Raw genomic sequence first — 11,787 nt, forward strand, 5'->3', positions numbered from 1 at the left:
AGTCCAGGTTCGATGCATGAGACAGGGTGCTCAGAGCTGGTGCACTGGGATGACCCGGAGGGATGGGATGGGGAGGGAGGTGGGAGGGGGTTCCGGATGAGGAACACATGTAAACCCATGGCTGATTCATGTCAATGTATGGCAAAAACAACTACAATATTGAAAAGTAATTAGCCTCCAATTAAAATAAATAAATAATAGATAAAATACCTCCTAAATATATATATATATATATACACATATATATATGTATGTATAAAAGCAGAGACATTATTTTCCCAACAAAGGTTCATCTAGTCAAGGCTATGGTTTTCACAATAGTCATGTATGGATGTGAGAGTTGGACTATTAAGAAAGCTGAGTGCCAAAGAATTGATGCTTTTGAACTGCGGTGTTGGAGAAGACTCTTGAGAGTCCCTTGGACTGCAAGGAGATCAAACCAGTGCATCCTAAAGGAAATAAGTCCTGAATATTCATTGGATGGACTGATGCTGAACCTGAAACTCCAATACTTTGGCCGCCTGATGCGAAGAACTGATTCATTTGAAAAGACCTTGATTCTGGGAAAGATTGAAGGTGGGAGGAGAAGGGGACGACAGAGGATGAGATGGTTGGGTGGCATCACTGACTCAAAGGACATGAGTTTGAGTAAACTCTGGGAGTTGGCAATGGACAGGGAGGCCTGGCGTGCTGCAGTCCATGGGGTCACAAAGAGTTGGACATGACTGAGCGACTGAACTGCACTGAACTTTCTCAACAGGATTCTTTGAATTAAGATCCACATTATTCATTTGACTCCCAATCCCTCAATTCCTATTTCTTTTATCCATGAAATTTAATTATTGAAGAAAGACCAGTGATCCTACTGAGTTTCCACATCCTAGATTTTGCTAATTGCATCCTTGTGATGTCATTGAGCATGTGCTTTTGTCAACTGAATTTCCTACAAACTGGAAGAGGGATATAAAAAATAATACACATCAAAAAACTGTATATAAAATTTGATTTGATACACATTTAACATTTTGCTGTGTTTCCATAGATATCTTGGAATGCACTCAAAAGTTTTTAATGGTTTCCTTGATTTATTTATTTTAGTTTACTTTATTTTGGCTCATTTCTTTCTTTACTCATCCCTTGACTAAATGTTGTTCATATTATATTTTCCAAATAGTTCCAATGATTTCTGAGTCTCTTCTCATTTTATTCAACTCATTTGTTTTTCCTTTGCTATTTAGATTTAATAATTAGCTTGAATCTGTTTTCAAGATTTTTTCTATTCTTTCCATTCTACTATTGAGCTCATCTAGCATTTCCTGTCACAGACTATAGTTTCAACTTCTGATATTTATTTTATTTTGTTTTCATAGTTTTTATTTCTTTTCTAAGAATATTTATTTTTCTATTCACTTCAAAGTGTTTTGTTTTGTTTGCATTTACCAAATATGGGACAAAGTAGTTCTAGCCACCATATAATTTTTTGTCTCCATTTATCCATTGAGCACTTAAGTTGTTTCCATGTCTTGGCTGTTGGAAATAATGCTGTAATGAACATTGGAATGTGGATATCTCTTCAATATCTATATGGTATTCCTGGATCTTAAGGTAGTTCTATATCTATTTTTTGAGAATTCATAATGTTTGGGTTTCCTTGGTAGCTCAGACAGTAAAGAATATGTCCACATATTCTTTATGTGGACATAAAGAATGTCCACATAAAGATATGTCCACATATCTCCACAATATGGGAGACCTGGGTTCAATCCCTGGGTTGGGAAGATCCTCTGGAGAGCAATAACAAAACATTTTTTCCATGATAGCTACACCAATGTACACTCTCAGTAACTCTCAGTACACTCTCAATGCACAGGGAGACTTCCCTGGTGTTCCAGGATTTAAGACTCCATGCTCCTAATACAGTAGGCCTGTGTCCTATCCTTGATCAGGGAACTAGATCCCACATGCCACAACTAAAAGTTTTGATGCCACAACTAAAGATCCTGCTGGCCACAATGATGATCAAAGATTCCGCTGCTGCTGCTGCTAAGTTGCTTCAGTCATGTCCGACTCTTTGTGACCCCATGGACCACAGCCTACCAGGCTCCTCCGCCCATGGGATTTTCCAGGCAAGAGTACTGGAGTGGATTGCCATTGCCTTCTCCAAAAGATCCCGCGTGCTACAGCTAAGACCTGGCACAACCAAATAAATAAATAAAAGAATATTTCACAAAGATCTCTTTTTTTCCATATCATTTCCAATACTTGTTATCACTTACCTTTTTGATAACAGCCATTCTAACAAATGTGAATTGATATCTCATTGTGGGTTTGATTTGTATTTCCTTGATACCTGATAATTAGTGAAGTCAAGCATCATTTTTACGTAGCAGTTGGACATTTGTATGTCTTGTTTGGAAAAATGTCTACTCATATTCTCTGCTCACTTTTGATTGTAGTGCTTGCTGTTTTGTTATTGAATTGTGCGAGCTCTGTATATACTTTAGCTATTAACCCCTCATTTTTTTTTATTTTTGTATTAACTCCTTTGATTTCTTGTAGGAGATTTTTGTTATTGTTGTTTCAGTTCTTACATTTAAGTCTATAATTTATTTTAATTTGTCTTTTGCAAACAGTGTAAAATAGGCATCTAATTTTATGCTCCTGCATGTGATTATTCAGTTTTCAAACCACCATGTATAAGACGCTATACGTTCTCTAATTAATATTCTTGACTTCTTTGTCAAATATTACTTGACTGACTATGTGAGATTTTATTACTGGGTTCTTAACTTTATAGCATTGGTAAATGTGTCTATTTTTTTTTTATACCAAGGGCATATGTATTTAGATTATTATAGTAGTATAGTTTGATATCAAGAATTATAATAAATCCAGAATTTTTTCTCAAGATTGCTTTGGCTAGGCAGGGTATTTTGTGATTTTATACAACTTTTAGGATTTTTTTTTCTTGTTTTAGAAAATAGCATTCAGATTTTGATAGGGATTGCATTGAACTTATATATTACTCTGGGTACTTTGGACATTTTAGCAATATTATTTTCAATCCATGAACATTGAATATTTGTCGGTGTACAGATCTTTCAAATTCTTGGTTAAATTTATTCCTAAGTATTTTATTACTTTTTTCTATTAAAATGCATTTATTATCTACTTTGTGATTAATAAAGGCTTCTCTGGTAGCTCAGCTGGTAAAGAATCTGCCTGCAAAGCAGGAGATCCTGATTTGAGTCCTGGGTCAGGAAGATCCTCTGTAGAAGGGATAGGCTACCCACTCCAGTATTCTTGGGCTTCCCTCGCGGCTCAGCTGGTAAAAAATCTGCCTGCAATGTGGGAGACCTGGGTTCGATTCCTGGGTTATGAGATCCCCTGGGGAAGGGAAAGGCTACCCACTCCAGAGAGCCAGACATGACTGAATGACTTTCACTTCATTTGTGATTAGTATATGGCAACAATAAAAAAGAAAACTAGTCGCTGACTCCACCGGTCAGCAACATGGTGGAGCAAAAGCCCCTTTTGTCTTTCCCTTCAAGCTACAACCAGTAAATGTGACCAGTTAGTGCAAGTAAGAAAAACCAAAAGCCTGTGCTGGAGCACCACTTTCTGGAAAGCAAGAGGTCTCTAGTTTCTCACCTGTTGGTACTTCAAATGTGCTTGTAGAAAACACATCAAGCACTATGGTGAACCATAGTGTAACTGTAACATTGTACCGCAAAAATAGAATGACATTTTGTTTATCATTTCCTTTGCTGTGCAAAACCTTTTAAGTTTAACTAGGTCCCATTTATTTATTTTTGGTTTTCTTTTCATTAGTCTAAAAGATAGATCAAAAAAGATCATACTGTGATTTATGTTAGAGAGTGTTCTGCCTATGTTTTCCTCTAAAGAGTTTTAGAGTATCCAGCCTTATATTTAGGTATTTAGTCCATTTGGAGTTTATTTTTGTATGGTGTTAGGAAGTGCCTTAATTTCATTCTTTTACATGTAGCTGTACAATTTTCCCAGCACCATTTATTGAAGGGGCTGTCTTTTCTCCATTGTATATTTTTGTCTCTTTTATCATAGATTAGGTAATCATAGGTGAGTGAATTTATCTCTGAACTTTCTCATTCCATTGATCTATATTTCTGTTTTTGTGCCAGTATAATACCATTTGATAACTGTAGCTTTTTAGAATAGTATGAAGTCAGGGAGCCTGACTTCTCCAGCTTTGGTTTTCTTTCTCAAGATTGCTTTGGCTATTCAGGGTCTTTTCTGTTTCCATACAAATTGCAGTTTTTTTTGTTCAAATACTTTAAAAAATGCCATTGGTAGTTTGATCGGGATTACACTGAATCTGTGTAAACCATAAACAAACTGAAAAGACAGCCCTCAGAATGGGAGAAAATATTTGTAAATGAGGCAACGGATAAAAGATTAATCTCCAAATTATACAAACTCCTGTAGCTCAATTAAAAAAAATAAAGATAAAATCAGCGGAAGATCTAAGTAGACATTTCTCCAAAGAAGTCATACACACAGTTAAAAAGCATGTTAAAAGGTGTTCAACATCACTACTTATGGAGAAATAAAATCAAAACTACAATTAGGAGGTATCATCTAACACCCACAAGAATGACCATCAAGAAATCTACCTCTGCCTCTCATGTCTCTTCTAAAAATCTCATGGTAACCTCAAAATGCAAATCTAGAGCAGAGACAGAAAGTATATTAAAGAGGAAACTGAGAAAAATTTCATGGAAAACTATGAAACCAAAATGTCAGGCAGAAACAAAAGGGAAAAGAAATAATGAAGATACAGAGCAAGCAGAAAACAAAACACTGAATGGCAGAACTAAATCCCCATCACCTTAAATGTAAATAGATTGAATTCACCAATCAGAAGGTATAAAATGGCTAAGTGGATTTTTAAAAAAGAAAAAGCAAAATATACACTGTCTCCAAGAGAATCACCTCTAAAGATCAGCTCTAGAGAAAAGCATGGGCTTAAAGAGGAAGGATGGAAAATGATATTGCAAGCTAACTGCTGCCAGAAGAAACTAGGTGTAGCCATACTCATATAAGACAAAATAGACTCCATGTCAAAAAATGTAACAAGAGACCAAAATGGACATTTCATCAAGGAGACATAATAGTGAATAATATGTATGCAGCTAACATAGCAGCACCAAAACATACAAAGCAATTGTTGAGACCTTTAGGGAGAAATTGACAGCAGCACTATGATCATAGGAGAATTTAATACTCCACTTACATCAATGGATAGATTATTCAGACAGAAAGTCAACCATGAAACAGCAGCCTTAGATAAAACTTTAGACCAGATGAACTTAATAGATTTATACAGAACATTTCATACACATGCAGCTTAATACACATTCTTCTCAATTTCACATGAAATATTCTCAAGAATAGTTCATATGTTGAAACATGAAACAAGTCAAAATAAATTTGAGAATTTTTAAATCATATCAATCATGTTTTTCCGATCAGGAAGATATGAAACTAGAAATCAACTACAAGAAACTGGAGAAATCACAAATATGTGAAGACTTAACAACATGCTACTGAATAATTATTGACTCAAGAAAGAAATTAAAGGAGAAGTAAAAATTCATCTAAAGACAAATAATAATATAATACCAATGTATTATATGTATGTATGTATGTACATACATTATATGTATGTATGTATGTATGTATGTATTATATGTATTATATGTATGGGATAGAGCAAAAACAGTACTAGGAGGGAAGTTTATCATACTACAGGTCTACCTTAGAGAAACAAAAATCTCAAATAGATAATCTCATCATATACTTAAAGGAACTAGACAAAGAGTAATAAAGTCCAAAGTCAGTAGAATGAAAGAAGTTATAAAAATCAGAGCAGAAATAAATGAAATAGTCTAAAAAATCAATGAAATTAAGAGCTGGTTCCTTAAAAAGATAAAATTGACAAAACGTTAGCTAGACTCACTAAGAACAAAAGAGAGAAAGCTCAGATAAAATCAGAAATGAAAGAGAAGTAACAATGGATACCACAGAAGTACAAAAGTTTATAAGAGAATATGAAGAACTGCTATACGATAACAAGTAGGCTTCCCTGGTGGCTCAGTGGTTAATTCTGACTGCCAGTGCAGAAGATGTGGGTTTGATCCCTGAGTTGAGAAGATCCCCTGGAGAAGGAAATGGCAACCCACTCCAGACTCCAGCATTCTTGCCTGGGAAATCCCATTAACAGAGGAGCCTGGTGGCCTACAGTCAATGAGATTGCAAAAGAGTCAGGCATGATATAGTAACTAACTAATTGGACAACTTATAAGAAACACAGAAATTCTTGGAATCATACAACTTTCTAAGACCAAATCATGAAGAAATAGAAAACCTGAATAGACTGAGTTATTGAGAGGGGCATTAGTAGTGTCTGACTCTTTGCAACCCTATGAGCTGTAGGCTGCCAGACTCTTCCGTCCATGATTTTGTCAATGGGATTTTTTAGGCAAGAACACTGAAGTGGGTTGCCATTTCCTCCTCCAAGGGATCTTCCTGACTCAGGGATTGAACCTTCATTTCTTATGTCTCCTGCATTGCAGGCAGATTCCTTATCGACTGGGCCAGTGGGGTAACCCCAAAAGAGATTGAAATAGTAATCAAGAATCTTCTTTAAACCAAAAGTTCAGGACCAGATACCTCTATAGTCTTCAGTTCAGTGATCTGTGATGACCTAGAGAGATGGGATGGGAGGAATAGGAAGAAGGCTCAAAGAGGAGAGGATATATGTATGCATATAGCTGATTCACTTCTTCATACAGCAAGACTCGGCATTATAAGGCAACGAAACTGCAATAAAAAAAGAAATAGTAAAAAGAAGAAGTGAAAGCCCTTATGCATCTGTGGGTGGAGGCATGCTGGGGTACGCTGTGGTCCTGCTCCAGTGGTGCTGGGTGCCGTGTTCAGTGGTGTGTGGCAGCACTGGTCCAGGAGGGCGGGAGGTCTGGATCAGGATACTGGGGTCAATAACATCAACTGTGTGTATTTGTTGAACACTAGGGGGGGATCCACAGAAACTGCCAAGGCTGTTAGGGTCTTCTGTGGCACGTCTGTGTCCAACAGCTAGGGACCACAGCAGGAGTGTGGGAGCCCAGAGCTGGCGTTGCACCCACGCTGCTGCAGCAGTAGGGCCAGCCAGAGACGGCTGGGTGTTATCAGGGGCTGGCTGCTGACACACGTGTAGTGATGGGGACCAGGTTGGGCAGCAAGGGCGGGGGCCAACTGCAGACACAAGAGTACCAGGGAGCATTGCTGTTGACATGTACTACAGCGACTGCTGAGTCTCACCACCAGTGCATTGCTGTGTGGGTTGGTGACAGAGGTTGAAGAAGGGCCATGTGGGCACCCAGCTGCAGTTGAGTGCAGGGGGATAGACCAGTGACAGAGAGAAGGTACCGATCTGGGCCAGCAAGCCACTGTGAGTGGCCTGGCTGCTGGCTGCACAGCCTCCTACTGTGTGCATGCACACAGTGGAAACTGACGAATGTGTCAGAACAGCAGCATGCATGTCTACAGCTAGAGGGATAGCCTAGCATACGTGTATGGTGCTAAAGGTCACCTGTTTTTGCTTGTGGCTAGCCATCAACTGCTGATCTTTATGGCAAATTGGGAGCTAGGGTCTTGTTGATGTCACTCCAGAACTGGAATATATTTCTTCTCCTAAATGGTAGCTTCAGATCAGAAGTTTTGCCTAATTTGAATTTAGTATTTTTTTAAAGCTTTTGCTGTGCTACTGTGGCTCTGTCCCACTCAGGCTGTAGTTTGACTAGTATTATGGTTTAAATTCTATTTCATTTCTCAAAACCTCCATGCTGGTTTGGTTTTACTACGCATGTGGTGTTCAGGGGTGACACTGAGACACTGATTGTGGATTTATGTAGTGAGCAGTGGGTTCCTTTCTCAACACTTTCCTATCAGGGACCACTCCACCAATGCTCTCAGACCACAGAGCTTTCTGTTGAGAGTTCTAATTTCTCATCCTTCTGCACTGCCTCACAACTGGGCCTGCCATGGGACAGAGTTGTGAGAAAAATGGCATCTTCAATTCCATGAAGGTCGCTACTTTATGTTTTAATTCTCTTCCACATTTTTCCTGCTTTAGTTTACTTTTATTAGTTCTTAGGTAGCTGCTTTATGTGGATCGTCCTGAGATTTTCATTTTAGTGAGCAAGAAATGTATACTGTTATGTATTTATATGATCATAGCAGGACTGGAAATTCTCTGGCTGCCATTTAAATGTTCTTAGTCATATTTTTAAGAGAAATTTTTCTACTCTTGTTAGTACACAAAACTTAAATATGTATATCTATGTCAACAATTTTAGAATATTTTTATACCTTCTGTCTTCAATTTTGCTTCCACCCCTTTCAACTGTCTTATGGGAAGATGATAGCTCATATTTTAGACTTTCTCACTGTATCTTCTGCTTTCTATCATTTCTTTTCTATTTTTCATTACTTTTTTCCTCTTTGTCCTTCTAAGTAGTTTTTGTTTTTCTTTTCAGTTGGGTGTAAACATTTACGAAATCAGTCCATTGAGTCTGTCATTTTAGTTATTCCATTCTTCATTCTCAAATTTCTATTTGGTCCTACTTATGGTCTCTAATTCTGTGGTTAAATTTTAATGTTGCTATTTTTATTTATTTGAATAAGTGGAATTTCTGTTTGAGTCATTTATATTGCTCGTCTCCTCATGTGCAAGCTTATTTTTTGTTTGTTTCTGTGGCATTTATTTTGTTAAATGATTTGTAAAAATGATTTGAAGCCCAGGATGGTGTTATATGGGGCTTCCCTGGTGGCTCAGAGAGTAAAGAGTCTACCTGCAATGTGGGAGACCCAGGTTCGATCCCTGGGTTGGAAAGATCCCCTGGAGAAGGAAATGGCAACCCACTCCAGTATTCTTGCCTGGAAAATCCCCATGGACAAAGGAGCCTGGTGGGCTACAGTCCATAGGGTCGCAAAGAGTTTGACATGACTGAGCAACTTCATTTCCTTTCTTTCTACAATGTTATACTATCCCAGAAAAAAAAAATTGCGTATTCTATTTTACTTTCCAAGTAATATGCTAAGTCCAATTTCAAGATCTGAAATTGTTTATAGCATATTTTTAGTCTTAGCTTACTTTTAGTTCATCATGATCACTACTATGTATTCCTTTAGTGTTCCCATTCAAATTGATGGGGTTTATTATGGCTCCAGGCTCCCCAGGTGGCCCTAGTGCTTTAAAAAAAAAAACTGCCTGCCAATGTAGGAGATGCAAGAGACTCAGCTTGGATCCCTGGGTCAGGAAGATCCCCTGGAGGAGGGCATGTCAACCCAGTCCAGTATCCTTGCCTGGAAAACCTCATAAACTGAGGAGCTTGGAAGGCTACAGTCCATGGTGTTGCACAGAGTCACATGTGACTGAAGTGACTTAGCATGCATACACACATCATAGTTCCATCTTGAGTGACTGTAAAACAAACAAACAACAACAACAAAACTGGAAAAACACCAAAAACCTTCTGTGAGTCACCTAAGTAACCTCTTTGAAATGAACAAACAATTCCAAGGAAAAAGATGCCCCAAACTCTATGCTTACTTCCCTGAGCCTTCATCTTCCCCGGGATCATTACATAGAGGTTCTTCACTATTTCAATCTCTCTAATGTGTTCAAGCAGCCTTTAAAGATACCTTCTTTTGCTTTTATGTTGTCCTTAGTGGCAGCTTTGATTCATATTCCTTAGTGCACCATAGCTGCAGAAATCCCCAAGATTAATGTATAAGCTGCCAGGCAAGTATGCAGAATGAAGGATGTTGAAAATAAACCTGAAAACCAACCACTTGTTTTATTCAGGGATCAATGGTTGGTTAATGTTTCTCTTCTTTCCTTAACATGAAATCTTCCAAATATTTTATGGACAACTAAAACATCTAATTCCCTTTCCTTTTCAGCTACAAATACAAGGATTTTGAGTCATTTTGTAGAAGGGAATGGCCAAGCCTTCCTTCCTCTCATCCCCTCTTCATTGGCCAGAATGTGACTGTGGTGTTGAGCCATTTTTCATTATCCAAGGCAACACTAGAGATGCTGTGAAACCATCATACTGGCCTTAAGCTATATACCCAGATGTTGCATGAGAGAGGATATATTTTTATTCTATTCAAGCCATTGTAGATGAAGACTTTTTGTTTCCAGTCTGATCTGTTCCACTATAATCTGATTAACATAAAATTTACTACCAAGAGTGGATTGCTGCTAAATTAACCAAATGTATATGTACAAATGTACAAATATATTTTTGTACATTTTTTACAGTCGGTCAGTCATATCCAACTTTTTGCGACCCCATGGACTGTAGCCTGCCAGGCTCCTCTGTCCATGGGGATTCTCCAGCAAGAATACTGTAGAAGGTTGCCATGCCCTCCCACAGAGGATCTTCCCAGCCCAGGGATAGAACCCAGGTCTCCTGCATTGCAGGTGGATTCTTTACCATCTGACCCACCAGGGAAGCCCAAGAATGTTAGTGTGGGTAGCCTATCCTGTCTCCAGGGGATCTTCCCAACCCAGGAATTGAACCAGGGTTTCCTGCACTGTAGGTGAATTATGTTGCAGCTGAGCTACCACGGAAGCCCTATGCACATGTAGCATTACCTTAGTGCAGGTAACCTATAGAAATCGGAGATGACTAGAAAATGCATTTCCCTTTGGAGACTCCAGAAAGGTTGGCAGGGTTTGTAGTCCTGCCAATATCTTGATGTTAGCCCTGTCAGATATTCCAGGTTTCTGACCCTCCAGAACATTAAGATAATAAAGTTGTGTTGTTTTTTAGTCACCAAGTTTATCATAATTTGTTAGTTGTGTAAGAACTGAGGTAGGAGATGGATGGGCTCCAGGTTAAGAATTTATAGCTAGCCTCCTGTTTACATATCCTGAGGAAGGAAGCAGGTGGCTTTGATATTCACAATCCACCTCTTGTTTACATTTCAAATAGCAATAACAATAGAAATAGGGTAAATAACCAGCCTTTGACTCCTGTGGACACAGTAAGATAACAGTTATGACAGAAACAGAGTGTAAAAGATCAAGATGTCTTATTTCCCATCCTTGGGGCAAAGGAGACACTGCAGATTCACAGAAAGACTCTTTGGGGATCAAAAATGAGGGGGTACCACCTGAGAATAGGTGATGCCAAGGCCTGCCTCATAGGTCTCTGGGCTGGAATCCATGCAACGTGCAGAGTGGGAAGAGTCTTAAGGCAGGTCAGTTGTGGAAAAGGAAATCAGACAATTGGCCAAAGGTAAACAAAGACCTGGAAGAACTGCCCTATATACGTGATTTAACCTTCTCTTTACTGTACTCCTCATCACTAGGGAGGACACTCACATGCTTACTCCCCAAGTGTGCATCCCTGTATTGCTTCTGGCTTAAATAAACTATTTCTCTATGTGCTCTCACATTTGTTGTGCTGTGTCTCTGATAATAAACTTTGCATCTCTCTTAGTTTTTGCCTCCTTGGAAATGCCTTTTTCAACGGATGCAAGGGCCAAGGGAATTTTGCTTCTAGCCTCTAACCCCTGGTGGACTAGTAATTATGATTGCTGGTTTTCATACAGGCTACCCAGGTTCAATTCCTGGGCAGGTAACTAAGGTCTTGCTTAAAGCTACAGCTCACTGTTGCCTCTCTGAGGTCATTATGAATAAACTGAGGTAGGCTTCAGATCCACATCATCTAA

The sequence above is a fragment of the Cervus canadensis genome, chromosome 15 (assembly GCF_019320065.1).
Source record: "Cervus canadensis isolate Bull #8, Minnesota chromosome 15, ASM1932006v1, whole genome shotgun sequence".
NCBI lineage: Eukaryota > Metazoa > Chordata > Mammalia > Artiodactyla > Cervidae > Cervus > Cervus canadensis.